The following is a 25,862-nucleotide window of genomic DNA, read 5'->3' as shown; positions in this document are numbered from 1 at the left end:
GAGAAAAGGAGGCTCAGGGAGGATCTTATTAGTGTATATAAATATTTGAAGGGAGGGTACAAATGAGATGGAGCCATGTTCTTTCCAGTGGTGCCCAGTGACAGGACAAGAGGCAGTGAGAACAACCTGGAACACAAGAAGTTCAATCTCAACATCAAGATGCACCTTATTTTGTGGGTGAACAGATTGCCCTGAGAGGTTGTGGACTCTCCCTTCTTGGAGAGCTTCAAAAGCCATCTGGACATGGTCTTGGGCAACCTGTTCTAGAGGCCTCTGCATGAGCATGGGGGATTGGACCAGTCAACCTCCAGAGGTCTCTTCCAACCTTTGCACAGAATCTGATTCTGTGATTCTGTTTAGAAAACTTGCTTTTCATGATTGAGAGGAAAAGCTGCATTTGTTGAATTAATATGTTTGCTTTCTCTTTTTAAATCTGTATTTCCATTTGTGTTATAAAATTTTCAGTAGAGCTAACAAATAACTTGAAACATGGAGTTTTTCTGTTGACAATAACACCAATCTCATCTCCCTTCTGCTAGCTTCTAGACATTGATCTTCACCTGTACTATCTTTCACTTTGTTCAAGCTCTGATGATTTTGTTAGCATTTTTTTATTCCTTTGACATTGATTTTCCCCTTAGCTCTGTTTCTGTTTTGTTTTGTTCTGTTCTGTTTTGTTGCTGGTGTGTGTGTTAGTTTTTTCTTTGCTAGGCTTGATACTTTTATCGAAAAAAATAAAAAATAAATAAATTCAAATATCTCCTAAGGCCCAGTATCCTAATTAAAATTGCGTATTGATGTACTACTTAGTTTGTGTTAGTAGTCCATCAATAAAATAGAGAGCAGGTTGGAAGGTACAGTCTCACAGAGCATTCTGAGGTATTTTGTATTGATTTGAATTACTTTCCACAGAGTAACTTTGTTTGTACTTCATCTGGTGTGGGTAAAGTTATACTCTCTCTGGAACCATTAGTATAATGTTGATTTCAAACATGGTCAAGATTCTGGTAAAACTTTGTGGTGTTTTTACACATCCAGGCAGCTGAACTCCACCATAACAGCTCTTTCACTCCCCATCCTCAAAGGGAAAGGGGGAGAAAATGCAGTGAAAAGGGCTCAAGGGTTGAGATAAGGACAGGGAGATCACTCAACAATTATTTTCATGGGAAAAACAGACTCAACATACAGAGATTAATATAATTTATTACCTATTGCTAAAACTCTAAAGAAGTGAGAAGATAAAAGCAAAGTGAAAACACCTTCCCCCCATTTATCCTCTTCCACCTCCTCCCCCCGAGCAGTGCAGGGGAACAGGGGAATGGGGGCTACAATCAGTCTATAGCGCTTTGTCTCTGCCACTCCTTCACGGTCCCTCTCTGCCCCTGCTCCACGTGGGGTCCCTCCCACAGGATGCCGTCCTTCCTGAACTGATCCTGAGTGGGCTTCCCACAGGCAGCAGCTCTTCAAGAACTGCTCCCACATGGCTCCGTACCACGGGGTCCGTCCGTCAGGATCAAACTGCTCCAACATGGGTCCCCCATGGGCGGCAGCTCCCCCCAGACCCCCTGCTTCTGCGTGGGTTCCTCTCCACAGGCTGCAGCTCTGGCCCAGGGCCTGCTCCTGTGGGGGCTCTCCATGGGCTGCAGCCTCCTTCAGGCCGCATCCACCTCCTTCACCGGAGGCTCCTTCACGGGCTGCAGCATGGAGATCTGCTCCATGTGGGACCCATGGGCTGCAGGGGAACAACCTGCTGCACCAGGGGCCTCTCCACAGGCTGCAGAGGAACTTCTGCTCTGTGCCTGGAGCACCTTCCTCTCTTTGTGTACTGACCTTGGGGGCTGCAGGGCTGGTTCTCTCACATTTTCTCACTCCTCTCTTTTCCAGTTGCTGTTGCTTGGATCCTACATCCTCAGCTGTCACAGAGGCTCCCATCTTTTTATCCTAAGTACCAGGATGCAGTTTCTCCTTGGCCCTCCTCTTGCTGTTAATATATTTATAAAAACATTTTTGTTATCCTTAACCATAGTGGCCAGGTTGAACTCGTACTGGGCTTTGGCCTTCCTGATTTTTACTCTGCATATGCTGTCAACTTCCTTGTACTCTCCCCGAGTTGCCTGCCCCTTCTTCCACCAGACATAAACTCTCTTTTTTTCATGAACACTCAGCAAAAGTTCCCTGTTCATCCACTCCAGTCTTCTTCCCCGATGGCTCATCTTACAGCACACAGGGACAGCCTGCTCCTGTGCCTTTAAGACTTCCTTCCTGAGGAGCTTCCAGCCTTCATGGATCCCTCTGCCCTTCAGGACTGACTCCCAAGGGACCCTCCCTACCAGTGTCCTCAACAATTCGAAGTCTGCCCTCTGGAAGTCCAAGGTAGCAGTTTTACTGACACCCCTCCTGACTTCACCAAGAATAGAGAACTCTACCATGTCATGGTCACTTTGCCCAAGACAACTCCCTACCACCACATCTCCCACCAGTCCTTCTATGTTAATGAACAGCAGGTCTAGCGGGGCACCCCCTCTGGTAGGCTCACTAAACAGCTGACTCAGGAAGCTGTCTTCCATGCACTCCAGCAACCTTCCAGACTGCTTCCTCATGGCTGTATTGTATTTCCAGCATATGTCTGGGAAGTTAAAGTCTCCCATGAGGACAAGCGCTGGTGACGCCTCATCCATCTCTTCATCCTGGTTTCGCAGTCTATTACAGACTGCCATCAGGATGCCCACCTTGTTGGCCAACCCCTTAATCCTTATCCACAAGAACTCTACCCTTTCATTCCCAACCCTGATCTCAACAACATTGAAACACTCTCCAATATAGAGAGCCATGCCACTGCCCCTCCTTAGTTTCACTTTCAGCAAGCTGATTTTTAACAGTTGCTTCCCAGGTCTGGAAATGACTAGACCTTTTTTCATCATCACATTAAACCCTTCTAAGATTGGTGCTGACCCAAAGTCTATTAGCAACTTAAGTCCTTGTCAAGGCCAGGGCTTTCAAGTCAAGCACACATCATACAGCTACGACATAGCTAGTGTTCATGCTGACAGTCTCACCACACATACACAAAAATAAATAAAGATGGCAGAAGGAATTTGGAGAGTGATCTGCTTTCTTAACTTCAGTTGCTCTCATAAAGTGCAGAAGTAAGTTGTGATTATTATTTTTTTTTCTTCTATTCAGAAACAGAGTACTTGAACATGATCTTTCCATGAGCTTTAGATTCATGACTAAAATTCTGAAGATGCTTTTATAAATACCATTTTTTTTCCATATAGCAAAGGTTACACTTCTGAGCATCTCTTTTGCCAGTACTTTTTCCATATTGAAAGCTCATATATGGAAGTACAGTTTAGCTGAATATATGAAATATAGATTTGACCAGGAGACTGATTGGTTTAGGATCTCAGCTGGATACTTTGTATGTCATATTTATGGTTATGGTGAAACTAAACAGAGTGTCTAGTTAGGGACAAAGTAATTCAAAAATTTATTTCACTATCTTTAGTTTAAAGTTCCCATTCATTAATGACTTATCATTCTGTGTAAGGTCAATTTCCTCAATAGTGAGGATTCCCAAATCATAACATAGTAGGGCTATTTATAATGTTGACACAGTATCAGAGTAGTTTGTAAAAGTAATCTCTCCATATATAGTCATAACAAAAATACTGAGGATTCTGATGAAGTAAATACACTGAAAATTTAGAAAGAAAAAAAGAAAAAAAAAGCAAGGCCAAAAATCAAAGCTCAGTGACTTGGTGCATAAAGCTTCCCATTAATGTATCACAGAATAAAGGATATACAAAAAATCATGTTGGTGGACTTGCTGATTTTTAATATATATATTTTTAATTTCATTTAATAATTTTTATTTTATTTTAATATTTTTATTTATTTTATTTACATATTTATTGTCATGGTTTCAGCTAGAATAGAGTTAATTTTCCTCCTAATAGCTGGTATGATGCTGTGTTTGGGATTTAGGATGAGAATAATGTTGATACCATGCTGATGTTTTAATTGTTACAGAGCAGTGTTTACACTAAGCCAAGGCCTTTTTAGCTTCTCACACTGTCATGACAGTGAGCAGTCTGGGGGTGCATCAGGAGATGGGAGGGACCAGAACCAGGACAGCTGACCGCAAATGGCCAACGGGATATTCCATACATCATGCTGAACAATTAATATGGGGTGGCTAGCCAGAGTAGGGGGACCGCTGCTCAGGGTTAGTCTGGGCATTGGTCAGCGAGTAATGAGGAATTGCATTGTGCATCACTTGTTTTGTACACATTATTAGTAGTAGTATTTCCTTCCCCTTCCCCTTCCCCTTCCCCTTCCCCTTCCCCTTCCCCTTCCCCTTCCCCTTCCCCTTCCCCTTCCCCTTCCCCTTCCCCTTCCCCTTCCCCTTCCCCTTCCCCTTCCCCTTCCCCTTCCCCTTCCCCCTCCCCTCTCCTCCTCCTCCTCCTCCTCCTCCTCCTCCTCCTCCTCTTTCTCTTTTTCCTTCTCTCTCTTTTTTTTTTTTTTTTATTTTTACTTAGCACAATTAAGCAAATGTGCCGTTGTTTAAAAGATTCATAAGAACTTTTATGCCTTATGTGGAGGAGTGTGTCCCCCACATCACAGAAACTCAAAAAAGACTGTCTTGGAGCACTAAGAGATGGCTGCTCCATCAGAGACAGACCAGCCAAGAGCTGAAGGTGACCTGGCACACAGTGTCTTCTCACTTGTGAGTCACAGTCCCAGGCAGTTGAGCATGAAGGGCAAAACAGGGGAAGGGTAACAGTGTCCATTGACAGACACTGGCATGGCAAGTGATGGACTAGGTACATGGTCCATTCAGGAGTAGATGAAAAGGTAGATGGGCTGTGGACAGAGATGGAGAGGAGCTACAGAGTACGACCAAAGGTACCATCCAGGGAAGAGGGATGGGGCTGGAAACCAGGTCTCCTACAGGGTCGCTGTGGCAGGGTGGGACAAAGTGACAAAGTCCTAGGTGGGGCTGGGCATGACCTGGGAGGCTTGCTAGTGCCCTCAGGGCCCTGACAAATTCAGTCTCTGCACATCTATCAGTGTCACATTGCAGACTTAGTCTTATCATCCTTTCAGCTATAAATGCAATAAAAATGCCGTTTAAGTGGAAGGTATAATTTCCTCAGAACCATGGAGCTTTTCATTGGAACATCATAAACCAATCCCTAACAGATGTTTAAACTCAGTGCACATTGGCTATATTTGTGTTCTCAATTCTCTTGCTAGCTAATGGATTTGTATTCAATTAAAGACAGACTACCAGCACAAAAGCCAAAGAGTAGCACAGCGTTTCATTTTTCAATGAACTCTTTAAAAATACTGTAATGAATTTCTCATGTACTTAAGATCATTTATTTCTTAAATGAATTGATAAGGGGAATTAGAGCAGTGGCTTGACTGTTTTTCTTTTTCTTTGAAAATGCAGAGCTTCTATCACTTCTAGTTTCATAAACATAAAAAGCTGTCTCCAGTTTGCTGCACCGTTGGCATTAAAGGAACAATTTTCAGACGTGACCACATAAGATGCCTTTTTATTGCAGTAAATAAATTAATAAATAAATACTTAAAATGGTATTTGGGTGACTAAATTAGAATTTACTTCCAAAATTTTCATACTTGACTGCCTTAAGTTAGGAAGGGTAAATAAATCTCTAGTTAAAAGACAGTTGAAAGCTAGGAAAACAAAAAACAAAAAACAAAAAAAAGGAAAAAAAAACAGTGAATGTCCCTGAAATAGATGGGATTTGCATGCATATTTGCAGAACTAGACCTTCAGAAAATCAAGAATTTTGTTTTGCTGCCTACAGTTGGCTCATAATCTCATCTTCTCTCAGTCATTTCTTTAAACCTTGTAGCACAAAATATATCTAAACACTGAAATAGGAGAATAATGTGTAGTTGCTATAATGCAGTTATTCTATTATTTTCTCATGACATGGAATAGATAAATTAATTTTGATTAACCTGTGGGTGGGATTCATTTCACTTGAACTATCTCAAATACCATTAAGGTAAGTGTCTTCCTTTGGAATTGTTTGTCTAGTTTCCCATTAAACTAGAAAGTCCCAGTGAAAGTCTAGTCAACATATTCATTGGAGTTTAGTATTTGTCAGCTAACCAAGTGTAGATGTTTAATTTAGAGTAGGGTGAATTATACCTTAGCTTCCACACTAATCAGCTCTTTACCAGTGATGAGAGCTCTCAGATGATTTTAACATTGTAGTCACCAACATTTAGTCAGATTAACCCAGTCAAATTATAATATTTAAAACTTAATGAAGTTATTCCTCAGTGACAATGACATAAGAAAATAATTTATAGTACCTTATCAATGCATAATGTAATACTGATTTTTTTTTCATTTATTTTATAATAGCTTCTTTAAAATCAGCTGAAATTAAGTCCTTAAAAATTCAAAATATGAATTTCACTTTTTAATTACGCAAGTGTACTCTCAACAAGTGCTGAGTGCATTTGATTTTAAGAGGAACATGAAAAAAATCAACATTATTTTGTTCAGATGTTTTTCCTTTTTTTACCAGCTTTGTGATCTGGTCAGCATATTCAACAGACATTGTTTTCTAGTCATCTCTGAGCAATGGTTTGATTGTTAGATCTTACCATGTCAGTAATTCACTAGATTTAGGCATGACAATTGCATTTATTTGTCCTATATTCAAAACTATAATAGCGAAATGTTGTTTTGTGGAGTAATGATGAGTGAAAGGTAACAGGTATTTTTGCCTTAGTATTTGATTTGCAGATAGAAGAACAAATGATCTCTGGAGAGTATTTATGCCATCTGGTGTTAGTTTACACGTTAGATAACTTCATCTTATGAAAACAAATGTTTTTCTAGAGTTCGCCCTTCTTTCCTGGATTATAAACTTTGTCTTTTGGTTGGGCTGTCTGTATTCTGAGTATGTATGAGTCCTTTCTATTTTTATTTAAAATTATTTACTTATTTATTGATTGATTGATAATAAGATGTCATGATTTCTTTCTACATCACAAGACATACGGTACAGGCACACTTCCAATCTCGTCTCCAAGATAAGCTCATATCTTCCTTTCTTGATAGCTGTAATGGCAATATTCTGACAGGACAAATGCTGGTGATTACAATTTTCTGCTTCAAGAAATACTATTTGTTCACTAGTTGTCAAAGAGCTTTCTGAAGGCAATGTACAGAAAAAAGGTACTGTAAGGAAGCTTCCTAAAAAACTTAGGTTTGCTGTGGTGTGCAGCCATTCTTCTCTTAACAATTGGAAAAATGTTTATGATGTTATGTGTTAACAACAGTTGCTGGATGTGAGTTTTCTCACGATGAGTTTTGCCACCTGCTTGTGGCAATACATTGAATATTTGTCAGTCAGACAAAGGATTTCCTAGTTACTAGACCATGCCATAGGATTGCTAAACACTAAGAGAGAGAAAAACATACAGCACTGAAACTATTATCTGCCAATAACAGAGGGTAGTTTGTAAATCCTAAAATCTCAGCACAAGAGTGAACAGTTTTTGCTCATACAATATTTTAATGTAGGTAAAGACAAATCCAAGATTACTTGTGGAAAAACTCCTTAAACATATAGGTGTAATTACTGTACAAATTCTATCTTATTGTTTTCCTATAAGTATTCTGAAGAAGACACTTTACTTTTTCTATTCGGAAGATTAAATTGCACAAGATCTATATACTACAAAGACTTTTACTTGGAAAGTACCAATACATTTTTGTCTACACCCCTGAGACAGACTACATGACAGGGCAATTCATCTGCAATGAGCTTATCTTTCCAGGCTGATTCCAGTCAGAGTTGCCAGTGACAAATCAGTATTTTTTGGAGTGCAGTACTTCTTCCTCAGTTTAGACATCAGCAGCAAGATGAGATAAATCTGATTGCAAATGGGCCTACTTTTCTTCATGGACTAAGAAAGAAGTCTCGAAGACTTGCTCAGATATAAATTCCTACATTGTAGAGGTGGATCATAAAAAGTTTCTTAGCAGGGGTTAGAGAAGACCACAGATCAACTGATGTAACATACCACAATTATGTTTTCTGCAGATATCTATACCACTATTTTACCCGTTCATTGCATGATTACTTCACTTGTTAGTGGATATCTTATAAGCAATAAAAATAGTAAAAATATCAGCAAAAAGACACTTGAGGAAGAGATACGGGTTTTATTACCACAATATTGATGTGATTAAAATGTATAAATGGTGCTCCATTTATGTTTATGGTTTGTAAGCTAGATTTTCCCAAATAAGGAATTTACTAAGAACCAGTGAAACAGAGTTTTTAACCTACATTACTATATAGCAGCTTCCTGCTCGTTTTTGAAGAGGAACTTCCTTGTTTAAGAAACTGATTTTTCAAAAGCCTATTCTTACTTGTTATATTGGTTTTATGTGGCAAGGCTTTGCTAGCAATGGGGGAGGGGGAAGGGTTTCTGAGTGGTCTGTGTGAGGAGAGATCAGGAACTGGCCTCATGTCACACAGTCAGTTCCGGTTGACTCCAACATAGACCCAATGCTGGCCACAGCTGAGGCAATCAGTAAAGCTGGTAGCACTTCTGTGGTAACATATTTAGAAAAGTGTAAAAAATGCTGTGCAGCAGCTGTGAGAAAAGAGAAACAAAAAGGATAGAAGACAATAAGGTCAGAGAAGAAGGAGGGGGAAGAGGTGCTCCAGACACCAGAGCAGAGATTCCTCTACAGCCTATGGAGAAGATCATGGTAACATAGGTTGTCACCCTGCAGCACACTGGAGCAGATTTTCACACTGCAGCTCATGGGGAATTCATGCAGGAGCAGGCTCCTGGGAAGAACTATAGCCTATGGAGAAAAGCCCATTGATGGAACAGGTTATCTGGCAGGAATTGTGGTTCATGAAGGACCCATGTTAGAGCAGTCCATTCCTGAAGGACTATGCCCTGTGTTATGGGCCCATGCTGGAGCAGTTTTTGAAGATCTGCAGCCCATGGGAAAAACCCACTCTGGAGCAGTTCGTGAAGGACCGCAACCCACGGAAGGGGCCCCAACATGGAGTGAGAAAAGAGTGTGAGGAGGAAGGAGAAGCAGAGACAAAGCATTACGAACAGACTGCAATCCACATTCCCCATCCTCCCTGTGACTTGGAGTGGGAAAAGAGGTTAAAGAGTCAGGAGTGAAGATGAGTCTGGAAAAAAGTGTGTGGGGAAGTGTAGGTATAAGGTTTTTTTTTTTTTTTCTTTTTTCTTTTTTCTTTTTTTCTTTCTATCTCTATCTTATTCTATTTTTAATTGGTAATAAATTAAACTAATCTTCCCAAAGTGTGGTCTCCCTATCCTCATCTCAACTCATGAGCTTTATCATCTTTTCTCCCCGTCTCCGGCTGTAGTGAGGGAGCGAGAGAACAGCTTTGTAGGCAACTGGCAGCCAGCCATGATTAACCCATCACACTTGTAATAAGGACCAACCACTATTTTTAATCCCTTATTTTCTAGTTTGATGCTTAAAAGCTTAGAGTTGCTCAGCAATAATAGACAGGTTGAATGTGGATGTGTGGAACTGAAACCCAGATCCCACAGGAGACAGGTACAATGATTGCTTTTTATTTTGATAGAAGCTTACAAATAAATATAGTATCCGTTAGGCTTCAAAGCTATGCTTCTTTTCCTTACACTTATTAAATTTTACTTATATTGTTAACTGAATAGTGGCACAGCTTCAATAGGAACATGAGAAGTGTTTCTGTTCCTGTTTTATAAACAACATGATGGTTGCCAGAGGTCTTCTCTGAAGTAAATGCTTTAGCCCAGTGGGCAAAAGTCAAGCAAGAACCTGGACCACCCTTTTAGTGGCCTTCTCTGCTAATCTCTAAACTACTTCAGAATAGGTAGACAGCAACACTTCCTCCAGGGAATATGTTTTTAATGAAAATCATTGTGGCTGTGATTTAAGCTGTCAGAGAGTGTTAAACATGCAAAGAATGTGCATATTAGATTAGTTCCTTTGGGAACTAGCCCAGTGACACTGGTTTAGTGAATCATAAACAATTTAAGGCTGGACGGGGTCCTGGGCTGCTTGGTTCAGCCAAGATGGCAGAGCCTGTAAATATGTGCATTGCCAAACTTTGGGCATTAACATTTTCTCTGGCACAACTCTGGCTGCCTGCAGACTGTTAGGCACCTAAGTAGTTAGTTGGGCGTTGTTGATCAGCTTTTTGGACTTTCATGTGTAGATCCCAATTAGATTTTATTTTGTTACATAAATGTATTTTAGATCTTTTCTTGAGTTCTTCAGAAGACACCAAAAATGGTTTGGTATAAACCATTAAAACCATATAAACATAAAGTGATCTCTTGCAAACAAAAAAAGAGAGAGAGAGAGAAAAAAAAAAAAAAAAAGTAAATGTTATATATAGTGCTTTCATAACTTTTGTTCAGCAGTAGTTTAGAACTTAAAAAAAAGCAACAACAATACACCCATGGGGGACTAAGTTGAGCTGGCTTCCTATTGCAAACAACTGCTTTGTATTATCATCTTTGGAAATGTATTAAATGTTATTATTGAATTAATTTTGAATATATAAAACTAGGTATGGAACCATTATATACCACTGTGATTTTTAATTTGTGAAGCTCTTCTGAAACCAGGTTATAGGCTCCACGGTGGAAACTGCTCACAAACATAAATGCATTAAAAAAAATACAGAGGCAAACATATTTTTTAAAGATTTTATCCCAAGAGAAACTAGGCACTTTCTTAAATTTCAAAATACTGACAATATTTCTGATGTTTAGATAACTTCAAAGTATCTGACACTCTAAACCAATTCAATTATTCTACTTTCAGATTATGCATTAAGAATTGCAGTGTACGTGTTATTGGAAGAAAAGCTCTTAGAATCTAATAAGATTTAATTCAGTGATTCATATCCACTGCTGTTTTGCGCTGAACATAAACAGAAGAACTTATCTTGGCTGAACTGCATGTCCTGAAAGGAAATTATTTGATCCTACAGTGCTTCTCAGGGTAAAGGGAAAACAAAACAAACAAACAAACAAGCAAGAAATAGTTTAATAACACTAGTTATATTTTTCAAGAAGCGGTACTGTTGTTTTCAAATTTTGTATACTCAGAGAACCATTTGATTCCTGTTTTTGTCCAGTACCATAAGACTTCCCAAATAAGGCACATAATTCCAATATGAAAAACGTACCTAAACTGAATGTAGCAAATTTTTCTTTGCAGATGTCAGACAAGTACACATTGCATCATGGACATAAAATCTGTGCAAACCTACGTGACCCAATTTTTCTCACATTAGACAAATTTGGAGTTTAAAATAAATTAATGGGTAGAGAAGCTGCTGTAAAATTTTTGATCTGAATATCTCTTCATACAATATCTATATAACTTGCCAAAGAACATTGATGGGTGAAGAATTAGGGAAAAAAAAAAAAAAAGCATCCTATGAAAATCTCTCTCTTTTTTTTTTTTTTTTTTTTTTTATAAAGTCATCACTAGTATGCCATTAATGGTAGAGTCTTAGAAAATCATGCTGCCTCAGATTTCAGATTCTGCTCATAAGAGAGTGAGAAAAATGAAACAAAGAATCAATGCTTTAAAATAACAGTGCTAAACTTTCTGGAGATTTGAAAGTGGAGACCCCTTTGGTGATTTACTTTCTTTTTTGCTATCAGTGATAGAAAGTCTAACAGCACGGTAGAAAGCTTTGTACATTAACCAAGATCATTTAATCCTATAGATTTGGTAACATACTATAACTACTTACTACATAGAGCATATACTACTATAGTATTTATTTCTAGAATGACCCATTTTATTTATTTATTTATGTGGGGGGGTTGTGCTCCTATTTGAACTTAGCTGAGATTTTATCCACAGGGACAGTGGTTAGTTGTAGTGCTTAGAGAACACATATTAGAGAAATGTAGAATAAAATCAGGTGAAAGCTTTGGACAGGATACTGAAGTGGAAAAAAATGAATAAAAAATAAGTAGTGAATTGGAAGCCAGTAACATGTGGAGCACTTCAGGGATCAGTACTGGGTCCTATCCTGTTTAACATCTTCATTAATGATCTGGACAATGGAGTAGAGTGCACCGTCAGTGAATTTGCAGACAAAACAAAACTAGGTGGCCAACTCACCAGAGGGCCACACAGCCATCCAGAGGGATCTTGATAGGTTGCAGAGGTGGGCTGACAAGAATTTCTCAAAGTTTAACATAGAAAAGTGCAGAGTCCTGCATGGGGAGGAACAATCCTAGGCACCAGTAAATAACCTGGGCCACCCAGCTAGAAAGCAGCTTTGCAGAAAAGGACCTAGGAATCTGGTGGACACCAAGTGGAACATGAGACAGCAATATGCCTTGCCACTAAGGCTAATGATATTCTTGTCTCCAGTGGGCAGAGAATTGCCATCAAGTCAAGAGTTGTTCTTTCCCCTCTACTCAGCATTGGTGAGGCTACATCTGGAGTACAGTGTCCAGTTCCAGGCTCCCCAGTACAAGAGAGACATGGCCATATTGGAAAGAGTCCAATGGAGGCCTATGAAAATGGTCAAGGGTCTGGAGCACCTCTCCTACAAAGACAGGATGAGAAAACTGGGATTGTTCAGCCTGGAGAAGAGAGGTCTTTGGGGGGACCTTATAGTGACTTTCCAATACCTAAAGGGGACCTACAGGAAACGTGGGGAGGGACTCTTTGTCAGGGAATGTAGAGATAGGACAAGGAGCAATGGCTTTAAACTAAAAGAGGGTGCATTTAGATTAGACACTAGGAAGAAATTCTTTACTCTGAGGGTAGTGAGGCACTGGGACAGGTTGTCCATACATAGAAGGATGCCCCACCTCTGGAAGTGTTCAAGGCCAGGCTGGATGGGGCTGTGAGTAACATGGTCTAGTCAAAAGTGTCCCTTCTCATGGCAAGGGGTTTGGTAGTAGATGATCTTTAAGGTCCCTTCCAACCCAAACCACTCTGTGTTTCTGTGTGATTCTGTGAAGGTTGTGTATTTCCATTTATTAATAGACAGTTTATACACATGGATTCTTATACTAACATTATGTTCAAACTGAGAAAAAATTGTCTTTATATTTTATAGTTTTAGAGATCATCTGTATTCAGGATTGCTCTCGTATCCCGCAGCCTTCACTTTACAAATGACCCAACAAAAAATCATGAAATTGAAAGGAAAGTCTTGCACCTGGGGACACCAGTTCATGCTGGGAGTGACTGGCTGGGAAGATTATTCACAGAAAAGAAACTGGAGGTCCTGGTGGACAAGTAGACCATGAGACAGTGATGTGCTCTGATGGCAAGAAGCACAACAGCTTCCTGACTGCATTAGACAGAGCGTTACTAGCAGGTTAAGGGAGATGCCCTGGTGAGATATATTGAAAGTGCTGTGTCCATTGCTCAGCTCCCCAGTACAAGAGAGACAGAACATACTGGGGTGAATTTAGCAAAGGGCAATGAAGAAGATTAAGGAACTGGAGCATCCCTCCTATGAGGAGAAGCTGAGAGAGCTGGGACTGTTTAGCCTAGAGAAGAGAAGGCTCAGGGTGGATCTTATCCATATATATGAAAACCTGTCATGTGTACTAAAGAAGATAGAGCCAGGCTTTTTTCAGTAGTGTTCAGTGCCAGATCAAGAAGCAATTAGGACCAAACTGAAATACAGAAAATGGCACTTAAGCATAATTTTTTTCTGTTTTGTTTTTATTTTTACCGTTACAGTGGTCAAACAGTGGAAAGGTTTGCTCAGAGAGGTTGTAGAGTCTCCATCTTTAGAGATATTCAAAAACTATCCAGACATTGCTGTTTGCAACCTGTTCTTGCTAACACTACTTGAGCAAGAAGGCTGGACCAGATGTTTTCCAGAGGTGCTTGCCAGTGTCAACCACTCTCTGACTCCATATGATTCTGTGACTTAGCAAGGCATACTCATTTGAGTTATGTTTAATTGTGTATAACTTAACCATGAAGCACGTGCTGGGATCTCTCTGTTTCCCTAGTCAGGCTATAAGGCAAATTCACTGGCACTATTGGACACTGCCTCTGCCTTTCTCCTCTGTGAAAACTAGGGACTGGTGAGCAGAAGTGTGCTGTGTGCCAAGGTTGTACTCTGTCCTGAAATCTGGCCAAGGCATGTATTAAGATTCTTAAAGAACTGTTGGGACATAAGAATATAAGTACTTATATTCTAAGCTAAATTTTAAGGTAGATTGCTATGTTGCCTGCATGTCCTGTTTTTGGCTAGAATAGAGTTAATTTTCCTCCTAGTAGCTAGTAGGGTGGTGTGTTTGAGAATAATGTTGATACCACACTGACGTTTTAATTGTTGCAGAGCAATGCTTACACTAAGCCAAGGCCTTTTCAGCTTCTCACACTGTCGTGACAGGGGGCAGGCTGGGGGTGCATCAGGATTTAGGAGGGGACAGAACCAGGACAGCTGACCCAAACTGGCCAAAGGGGTATTCCATACCATCTGATGTCATGCTGAGCAATTAATATGGGGGGGCTGGCTGGGGTGGGGGGACCGGCTGCTTGGGGACAGGCTTGGAATCGGTCAATGGGTGGTGAGCAATTTCATTGTGCATCACTTGTTTTGTACACACTATTATTAGTAGTAGTATTATCATTATTATTTTTTTTCCTTTCTTTTATGTCCTAATAAACGGTCTTTATCTCAGCCCACAGGCTTTCATTTTTTTCTGATTCTCTCCCCCATCTCAGAGAGGGAGGGGAGGAGGGTGAGCAAACAGCTGTGTGGTGCTTAGCTGCTGGCCGGGTTAAACCACAACACTGCAGCACTGTCCATTAATGGTTATATAAGAAAAAGTATAGCAATGAGGCAAACATAAAGTGATATTTTCTTAGAATATTCTGCCAGCTTTCAGAGTTAGGCATCTCAGGGACTCCCTGCACTGGAACTGATACAAAGGTAGTTCATAGACCTCTAAAGTTTTTCTATTATAATTATATTTTTTTCTCTCTGAAACTATCTAGCTGCTTTTGGAATTATGTAAAATATTTTATTTGAACAATGTCGCATGGCAAGAAGTTTCAGAGCATAGCAATGCATGTTACGAAGGACCACCTAACTGTTCTGATCCTTACACTCATTTTGTTCAGAATGATGTCTCCTCCTACTGTTTTTTTTTTTTTTTTTTTTTTTTTTTTAAATCTTTGGAAGAAGCTGGTACTTTACCCCCTACTTTTCAAGTAACACCAAATTTCTCAGATGAGTGCATTTAACTGAACACAGGCTGGATCTTAAGTATTTCCTATTTGTCAGACTTCCACTGCAGCCAGCAGAGCTCTGACAAACTGTGCACACTTAAGATTTTCAGTGTTTTCATTTGCTTTTTGATAAAGCTTATTCTGATTATTATCTCCTCTGAAGAGAATGGTAATATGCATTTCTGTAGGAAACATTCAAGAAGAGAATTTTATCTGTATATTGTTTTGAATAGTGTTATAACATTAATGCATAATTTTACAGGGCTCTATATAGGATTTGTTTATTCTGCTACCATCTAAAGGAAGATTTAATACCTATAATATTCAGTTTTTGTAAAAGATTCACAGACAACATTTTCTCATATGTCATTTTAGATTTAAATAAGGTCTTAATATCTCTTTAAGAGCTTTAGAGAATGTGATTTAGAAAATTATTGTGATTTGCAGTTCAGTCCAAAAATGAATGATTTTTTTTTTTTTTATAAATACCAAAGACCTGAATCTGATTTTAGTTAAATCAGATTTATGAGAGAAACTTAATTAAAAAAAAAAAAAAAAAAAAGTGAGCAGATCCAGTCATTAATATCTCTTGAATATGTAAATATTAAGCCCTCATAGTGTTAGGAAACTTTGCATGCCCAAATATCTAGGAAAAAAATATTTTTGAGTAACTAATAGAAATAAACAAATCCCAGTAATTCCATTTGGAATAATAAAAGCCTGTGGTGAAATAATATGGTTTCAAGCATGTTGCTTTCCACTACAATTATGACAAACAATGAAAAGGAACAGGCTATATCCATAACCCTAAGCCCCCCACCTCCCCCCAAAAATTGAATTACATTGGAGAAGAATATTCTTGGAGAATACTGGAAAATACAGAATATTCGTATAATATACTAAATATGAATATTCATGACTAAGATTTTAAATTTAGTTACATTTTTAATTAGAACAAAAAATTACCCCCAAAATACTTTTATATGTAATAAAAAAGAACATTTTTTTAAAACTTTTAATAGAATAATACATTTGTTAGAGTATATTTTAATTTTATTTTTCAATTTTTAATTTGAATTTTGTTTTATCATATTTCCTAAAATATCTTAAAATAGAATGCTTAATTAATCTTACTTCATCCCTTTCATGACATCTAAATATTATTGAAACTATTTCAATGAAAATGATAAATTTAAATAAAAAGGTGTTACCAGAATAAAAATTATAACAAACCGATGACTAAATTTAGATCTTGAAACAATAAGATCTATTTTTCTAACTGTATAGCAGAGGTAATGAGAACTTAAATTCCTATTTTAGCTTTTACATAGACTTCTTGTACTGCGTTAAGTGAGCTACATAATCTCTTAGGCAACATTTCATTTGCAAGAAATGAAGTGAGGACTAATGAGTTGCTATTTGCTAAGGCTGTGAGACTGAAAGTCATTTAATAAAGAAGAACAGGACCACATTTTGGTTTGAATAAAATCTAAATCTGTCCTAATTTGTCTAGGAGACCAATTAGCCTAAAGATGTCTTTTGGATTATGTTTACATTCCAGGCAAAGGAGTACATTAGGGCTCAACCTGGGATAGAGTAAAATACTCAGAGGTTTATGAGAAGCTGATGAGAACCAGAGCTGAATTCTGCCCAGTTCTCTCCTGCAGACCATATGGCTCCAAATGAATTCCTTCCTCAAGTGAAATGCCTGTATTGTATTTGAATGCAAGATCCACTAACCAGCTACCCTCTTGGTACAGTGCAGCTGGGGAAGATATCAAAGCCTACACCTCTGTACTTGCTGGAGAAACACTAGCATCTTCTCCAAAAAATAGTTATCCAGACTGAAGAGTGGCTTAGCAGAGGACACTGAAGAAAGGTTAAGACCCCCGCCCCAAAGAATTTATCCCTCATAGGCTAGCTTCAAATCTTGCATAGACAAAAAGTGTTGAAATGTCAACACGTTCAACAGTGTTGCTTCTTTTTTCAAGTGGGTGCACCTTGTGGTAAAGTATGCTTTCTGCTCTACTCCACTTCCTGCCCCACCGCTGCCTCACAAACCTGGTCACTATAAAGAGTATTATAAGGAGAGATATAAGGGGAGAGCAAGGAACAAATGAAAAAGAAAAAAAGTCTGTACCTTAACAGGCTATGAACTCTCTCTATATTAATGATGAGTAAAGGTTGAGGAGCTTATTCTGTGTAAAAGCAATAACCAAACTGTAAAAGGGCAGAGGAGCTGGGGAACTGCATTTTCTCTTTAAAGTTCCTTCCCAGCTAGACAAGAGTGTTCCTATGAGTTAGACTTCATATGAAATGAAAGTACACCATATTTTGTACTCTCATAAGTCTTTAAATCAGGGTGACCATAGCATACAAAGTGCTTGTTTTTTTACCAGCGTAAACAAGAATACTATTTACTTTTCTTTCATTGGATCTGTGGATCCCAAATGTTTCAGTACACAGTGCTGTGTTGGAATACTGCTAAACTTTGTCATGTTAAGTTACTACTCTCAACAAACTAAATTCTGAACTGGGATCTGATCTGATTTTATTTTTGTCTACTTTAATTTCCTTTTAAAGAATGTTTTATGTCAGAATGTTAAACCCTTATTCATGGTCTGATTCAACAGTCACGCAAAGAAAACTGCAGCTATTAAAAGTAAATCAACTTCATTTTATAACATGGACATCTTCTGCAGCAAGCCATTCAAATGAAAGTTTGGAGCCAATTTTCACAATATACAATTCAAAACAGTCATAAGAAAGCTAATCCTAGTTAAATTTTAACATTTGCTGAAGGATTATCACATTGATCTATTACTTTACTTGACTTTGTTTTTAAAACTATAAAATTAAATAAAATAATGGAGAAAAGGCAAACCAAAGGAGGTTAAATTGTGTTTGTTAGCATTTCATCACAATTAACATGCAATATGATTTTCAGACAAATGCATAATCAGAAAAAAAAAGAAAAAAAAACGTGAAACAGACAAACATTGTACACAGTACTTTCAAGTGAATGAAAGTCAATGCGAAAATGAGTCATCTCTAATGAAAAACAAGAGTCTGAGAAAGAGTACTTGAATTTAGTATGGATGTTTCCATTGACTACAGAAAGATTTTAAACATGCTACATATTAGTGGTTAACTTTTGTGTCCTGGTACTGTCTAAAGATGCATCTAGGTTCACTGCCCTCCATTGTGTAAACTATATTATGGATAAGACAGAAAACACAATTCCTGCTCCATCAACCTGGTAATTCACCTCTGATATTCAACTAAAATTCTGCATAATTTTGGATGACATTAAATAAAACAGCAAATAAATTTAGTTTTAAGCCAGTGGTTGAATATTACTCTTCCTTACTCTAACAGAAATAAATGGAGCTACTACAAATTTATCCAGGGTGGAGTATAATGAAAATATAGTAATGTAAAAAAGAAACCATCTGTTTCTAAGCAAAATGAAACAGGAATGAACACTGATTCCAATAGAGACCGAAAATGCTGCATAGTACTATCCAAATTTAATCTGTCTATTAAAGAGTCTATCGCGCTCTGGGTTTCCCAGAAATATGACTGATTCCTCAAGAAAGCTAATTTAGGAAGTATCTCAGAGGGAGTATGGAAGAGAACGCCCTACAGCCTTCCTGTTTCTTGTACTAGTGGCCACATTTTCCTCCTGGGCCCACACATTAGACGGAAAATGAAATACAGGGCTTCAGCTGGAGAGAAACAAATGCTTCCTGTCTGTGCACAGTGCTGTATCTTTCCTTCCCTGAAAGTTCCCCTGTCTACATAGTTCATGAGCTAGCTGATCCACTGCATCTCACACTGTATCTTGAAAAGCTACAGAAAAACTGTGGCACTGTGATGGGAATGTAGGGGCTGGCAGAGGCACAGCAAAGAGACAAGGGTGTAATGACTGCAGGAGACCTTGAAGCAAAGTGGCATGTAAGAACAACTGTAAGGGTCTGTCCTTCACTTTCCTAGCAATGGAAGCCTGAGAAAGCTTGAGACAAATAGATTCTTGAATCACAGCTGCACTACATGACACCTCCAACATCACAGAACATGCCATCAGTAAACACTACTTTATAAGCTGTAGCATCATGATATCTTCTTGCTTGTTGCATGCAAATTTCATGTGGCAGAAAGCATGGTGTGGAGGCATTATTCCTCTGTCCTTCAAGGACATCAACCCTTTCTTTCCTTTTAACATTGTCCAGTTAGTAAGGTTGCTTGTATAAATAAGAGGCAAAAGTGAAAAATAATTATACTCTAAATTTTAGTACTTTACTAGTAGTAAACTCTGCTACTTTAGAATGAAGTTACTCTAAAGTAATTCATTTTTCCCTTTATTAATCTTTTCTAACCTGAATTCATTTCTCTTTGGAATTTTAATCTCTTCTGACTGTGTGAATGCATATAGATGTTTTCATGTTACACAAAATATAGAAGAAAACCAGCAATCTGAACCAAAATATCTGAACACTGAGGAAAAAACACCTAAACCTTTTGACTTGAGCCCAGAAATTAGGCTCAGCACTGCTGTAAACTAGAAATATATTGTTGATGTTGCCACGCCAAATGGCATATGACAAGATTTCAGCTCTGTTTAAGAATTCCTTTGGGCATTTGAGACCTGAAAAATATCTCTCTTAATACTGGAGCAGGCTTTCCCAGGACAAATCTATACCCTAAATCAATGTGTTTCACTGTTGTACAGAGAATTGGCTTGGTCTAGATAAAGTTCATAGTTTAAATCAAGCAAACAGGACAGAAAAGGAAACAAAAACAAAATCAAAAACAAAACCCAAACAAACAAACAAAACACCAAACAACAAACAAACAAACACACAAACAACTTCTGCATCTTGGGCAAGGCAGCATATCCTTTTCCTTTTTCATTAGTTCTCAGCCTTAAGACTTTGAATAAACTAATCAGTCTGTAATCTCATTTGTACGTTATAGCGCTATGGTCTCTATCTCCTGGAAGGCTACTTTTACTAATTAATTCTGAAGACAGATATTTATGTCTTCATCAAATACTTCACCTAAAATATAGCAAGCATTTCTTTTAGAATGACCTTGCAATAATAATTGCGTTCATTGTTCAGCAACAGATGGCATCAGACAAGTATTTCTATTTACATCTACAGTTACAGATTATCAGCTACTTCAGACATAAGTAAATTATTCATGTTTTCCTCTTTATAGGACAATGTTGTGGCAAGGTGGATGACCTCAGCAAATGCCTTTATCTCATAATCATGCTGTGTTAGGCTTCTGCAACAATGTGCCCTTGAAGCACAAACCTTCATCTTCTAGTGCAGTTTTCCAAATGAGACGCTGTGGTCTTGCGTTGACACAGCCTTAAAGTATTATGTCAGGTGAAGAGACTAGGAAATGGAATAACTTTCATAATATATAAATAATAATAGTGATTATTTATAGAAAGTCCTTGGAAATAAGTTGAATAGAAAAGTGTGTTGAATTTTTAAATTTTTGTTGGTTCAATGGCATTATTCTCCCTTCCTTTCATCTTTGGTTGGCAATAATGATAATGACATTTATTCCAACTTCAACATCTGGCTTATTAGTTGAAACATTTTGCGTTTTCCACAGGTTACTCATATATTACTAACCAGGCCCTGTCATACTGTCCATTTACATTTGAATTCATTGTGCCAAACCCTCAGTCAGCAATGAGCATTCTGTCTAAAGACCATTGAATTCAGTGGAAAGCGTACTTTGTATTTCTGTCTTTGGATCAAGGCCTGTATACCTTACAAATTGCTCTTGCAGTCAGAAGAGCGATCTCCTAATTCAGTGTAACCATCAGCTATTGAATAGAAACCCATTTGCCATTTGAATCCACCAGCCACACTACACTAGGAAGAGTGAGCAGGTAAGGTAGGATAGTTTTAGGAAGTTCAGAGGGCTATAGATGGGTCTGTACATATGGTATCCATCATCCAAATCCAATACAGCAATTCCCTGTTCAGTGTCAGATTGTAGCTGGGTGCAAATATTTAATAAATTCAGGGATATGTTTTCAGTGGATTATTCTGCATGAGGTATTATGTTTTGGATTTGTGTGTTTGGAAATACTGTCTATCAGTATGTCTTTCATATAAATTACAGCTGGCTAGATAGCAGGGATGATTTGTCATGGCATAATAAAAAACAGCAACAACAGCAACAACAAGAAACAAAACAAAACAAAACAAAACAACAACAAAAAAAACAACTCCCCAAAACAAACAAACAAACAACAACAAAAAACACTACCACTACCACCACCAAAATAAATACATAAATAAATAAATAAACAAGAACCCTCTGGTGTCACAATTTACTTTTGCTCTTCAAAAAATTATTTATTTTCCCCTGGTGGCTTTTCAAAAAGCAAACAAGCAAAAGAGACTTCTTCCTCTGTTCCTCCTTCTTCACCTCTTAATAGCTCTGTGGGCAAGCCATTTTTCTGGCATATGGCAGACACAAGTTCAAGGCTCCTCCAAAATGAATTCTTTCACCTGAGGTGTCCACTTTTGTGGTAAGAAAGAAGTGCAGCTGTGTGTTCCTGGACCAGTCCCATGATGTGGGGAATAACTCACCCCCACATCCCCAGCTGTGCAACACGAGAGGGGTGGGAAGATGGTGCTTTAACGGTGAGCTTTCCTGTTCCAGGGGCTGGTGTGCCAGGGGCAGATGCTGGACTGGCATGAGTTGCCAGGGATGAATAGGGTACAAGGGTAACGCCCACACCCATATTAATAAACTCATGTTAGCTCTGATCATTAAGTTGCTGTCTCATCTAGGATAATGAGTCTTATCTTCTCTGCTTTAGCTACAAGATTTGAGTCTGAACCTGTGAAGTATTCTTGTGACATTTTTGTGAAAATAGCCATGTTACCACTAAAACTTACAGTTAACAATTCATTGCTATTTAATGGAAAAACATTTTTGTCAAAAAATTCCTTTCTGTTTTCACATCATACTTTTAAACTGTGAGAGGAAGTGGTGGGTGTATCATGACAGCAATTTCAGCAAAAGATCATAGGAAAATCAGTGAAATAAGCCCTTAGTGAAAGGAAAATAGTGAGCAATAAGGGAGCTTTTTCTAAAATAATCGGTAGGAAGTCAGTGTGACTTATTTTCTGAATCTTTTATCCTGTTTGATAATGCTGACTTAAATCAACTTCTTCTCTGAATATTTTAGCCTGCTTGATAATGCTGTCTTAAATTTTTCTTCAGATCACATTTCTGTCACCTGAATGTTGCCACTACCAATGACAAGTTCACTAGGAAATATTATTCTGTTGCTGGGAAGTAAATGTGGTAACCAGGATGGTATAAAATAACAATAAGCTTATAATAATTTCCTTAAAATATAACATTCAAATGAGTTAATATTGTCTACTTGCATGGCAGGTCTGTGATCATTTAATAATAGAAAAACCTGAGAAATTTCATCTCCAGCATGAGGAACTGCAATATTTTCTTGCAAAATGATTACAGAGGATGAAACATTTGAAACACTGGCAAGCAAATTAATATGTAGGTTCATAGGTGATTCTGAGAAGAAGGTGGATGGCATACTTCAGAAACCTTTGTAGATCGAAGGAGAAAACTGTAGAGATATGTTTTGTTATGGGCATGAAGATACAAATTCAGATACTGTACTTTAAAAATCTCAGAAAATGGTGCTGATTTAGTGTCCCTCTACAGACAGAAAATAACTGCATGGGAGATGTGTAGTTTGATTCTTCTCTTTGTTATCCTTTGTATAGTAATCACATGAATCAAGAATAAAATATCATTGAGTTTGAATGGAAACTTTTTCACAACTGCTCCACAGAAATACCAATAACTTCACAGGTATAGGGCAATAAAAACACCACATGCAACTTCTCAATCCAATTTCTTGCCCACTTTGCTGAGAACTGTGGGAAAACTGCAATTGTTTCTAGTTAGAATCTTGTACCGTCCTGTGGTAGTGCCAAGATTATTTATGTTTTAAGTTTTATTATTATAATATGCAGGATTATTATTTTCCTGGAATAAATTTGGGATGGAGCTTTGTGGTTATTTTTTAAGTGGAATGTCTAAATAAAAGTATTGTGGTTAGACAGAAATAATGGAATATGTGGTTTACCATATAAGTATATATATTTTTTTGCTCTCATTTTTGTAGTATTGTAGCTCAATTTCCACTTTTATGTTTGTATTTTTAAAATCTGTAATTAATCAAGTGCTCATTTTATTTTACATTTGAGTCTAATTACTTCTTTGGTGGGCCTAATGTGGTATTTAGACATCTTTGTGCTTGAGAACAACTACCATTATTTGCAAATATAATTGCATGCAGTATCAAAAAGACCAGTGAAAAGTTAGAGTTCTCTTTGGAAATCAGTCTGGCCATATTATCTGCAATCATGAAATCATAGAATATCCCGTTGGAAGGAACACACAAGGATCATCGAGTCCAAGTCTTATCCTATCTATTTGCTTATACACACAAGAGGCCAATTCACTTTTGGAAACACAAAGAGGAATTCTTTGAAAATCCCAAATTCTTCTTTTGCTTTCCTCATTGATTCTGTAAAAAGTGGTCAGAAGGAAATGTTCAGAGTAAGCAACAGTGTAATGCATTTAAGTCATGAAAAGTCATCATACATAGTGTTACTGAAAGTGTATTTAAATTCTAGGCTTTTTTTCTGAATGTTTGACATGTCAATTATTCATAGAGAAATTAATAAATAAAAAGAAAATCTTATTGTTTTTGCAGAATTGACTGTGAAGAAAGAAGAGATTGTCATAGATATTTTAACTATCCCATAAGAAATGTAATACATAATTACACATATTTAAAGTAAAGCTTATTTTCAGAATTCAGCAATTGTCTCTAAAGTTACTTTGACATATATTGAATTTTATCTACTTCTGATTGTATTATGCAGAAACTTTCATATTTTTATATCTAATGACTTCCATTTAATCCACTTAGTGGTAATTTGATCCTTTGTCAAAAGACCTGTAACTGGATCATTAGAATAATAAATAACTTTGTTTTTTAACTATGTTTGAGGAAATTGTTATAGAAAATTCAAGAACCCTCAGCAGGGATTTTTTTTTTTTCAATTAAAAAGGAAAAACGTGGAATAAGAAAAATATGGAATGAATAAAGGGAAAAATGACAGATACAAAAGAAATGTAGCTAATAAGAAAATACATAATTATTTAAAATACAACATTATTATTTTGAACACTGTGGTTCTTCGGATAACAAGATCAGCAATTTATTTCAACTTAAGGAACCAGAACAAACTTAGCATAAGAGACAGACATCTTACTGATACATTATTGTTATATTAATTCTGTAGAAACTACTGCTAATGAAACTTAAATATTACTACATATTAATCTTTCTTTGCTTTAACTAGTGAAATTTGGTATTCTGACACGACTGGGTCACATATACAAAAGACAAGAGCAAGTAAATAATGTTTCGGAAGTATTTTTGAAGAATGAATAGGAGTTGAACATGGGAAAGGCTGTTATTAGAGGAGTATATTAGAGAATGATGATCTCTTGTCTTCCATGACAATTAAACTTCAAACCCATACGGTTCATGCATCTACATTTCAATCTGCCTGTCCAAAATAAATAAATAAAGTTAAAATTTAGTTTACAGTGTCGAAGCTATCTTTTAAAAGATGCAAAATATAGGAAAATTTGGTGTAAAATACAACCATTTTCAGACTCCTGAAAACTACATATTTTATAAGAGGTGTTGCTAGTTAGTCGACCAGCTGAGCTATGGTAGAACGTTTAGTGTTTAACCCCCTGTTCCCTATCCATTTTTGTTTGTTTGTTTGTTTGTTTTGTTTTGTTTGCTTCTCCTCTTTCCTTACTGGAAAGCAATTCAAAAAAAATAAACCACTAAATAAGAACACACTGAAGTTCCTACTAATACCTTGATCTTCTTGATATTCTACTGATAAAAAACAAGACATGATAGATATTGTAGACTGTGGAAGGGAAAATCTCAGTTTCTTAGAAATCCTAATTTTAAGTGGGATTTATTTATCTTTTTTTCAGTATCTCATTAGAATGAACACTAAACCATCTGTGCCCAAGGGATGTTGAGATGGCATTATTTTCTTTCTGGCAGAATGTATCACTGACAGAGTCAATGTATGCCATGGAATAGGTTAACGGTTATTGGGAAGACAAGAATGAGAATCAATTTACCACTGAGGTATTAATGCCAAACATGAAACATGGAGAGACCTTATTCTGAAGCCTTGCTCTAAGTCTAAGATAAAATGGTTTTAAACCATGGTATCTGGGCTCCACAGTATAAAAATGATGTTATGTTACTTGAAAGCATTCAGAGAAGGGCAACAAAACTGCTAAAAGGGTGGGAAGGCATGTCTTATAAAGAGGGTCTGAGGACACTTGTGTAGTCCAGTCTGGGAAAAAAGGAGTCTAAGAGGCAACCTCATTGCTCTTTACAACTTCCTGGTGAGGGGAAATGGAGAGGGTGGTGCAGATCCCT

This window comes from Cygnus olor, chromosome 2 (assembly GCF_009769625.2).
Source record: "Cygnus olor isolate bCygOlo1 chromosome 2, bCygOlo1.pri.v2, whole genome shotgun sequence".
Classification (NCBI taxonomy): Eukaryota; Metazoa; Chordata; class Aves; order Anseriformes; family Anatidae; genus Cygnus; species Cygnus olor.
Note: the sequence above shows the minus strand (reverse complement) of the source record.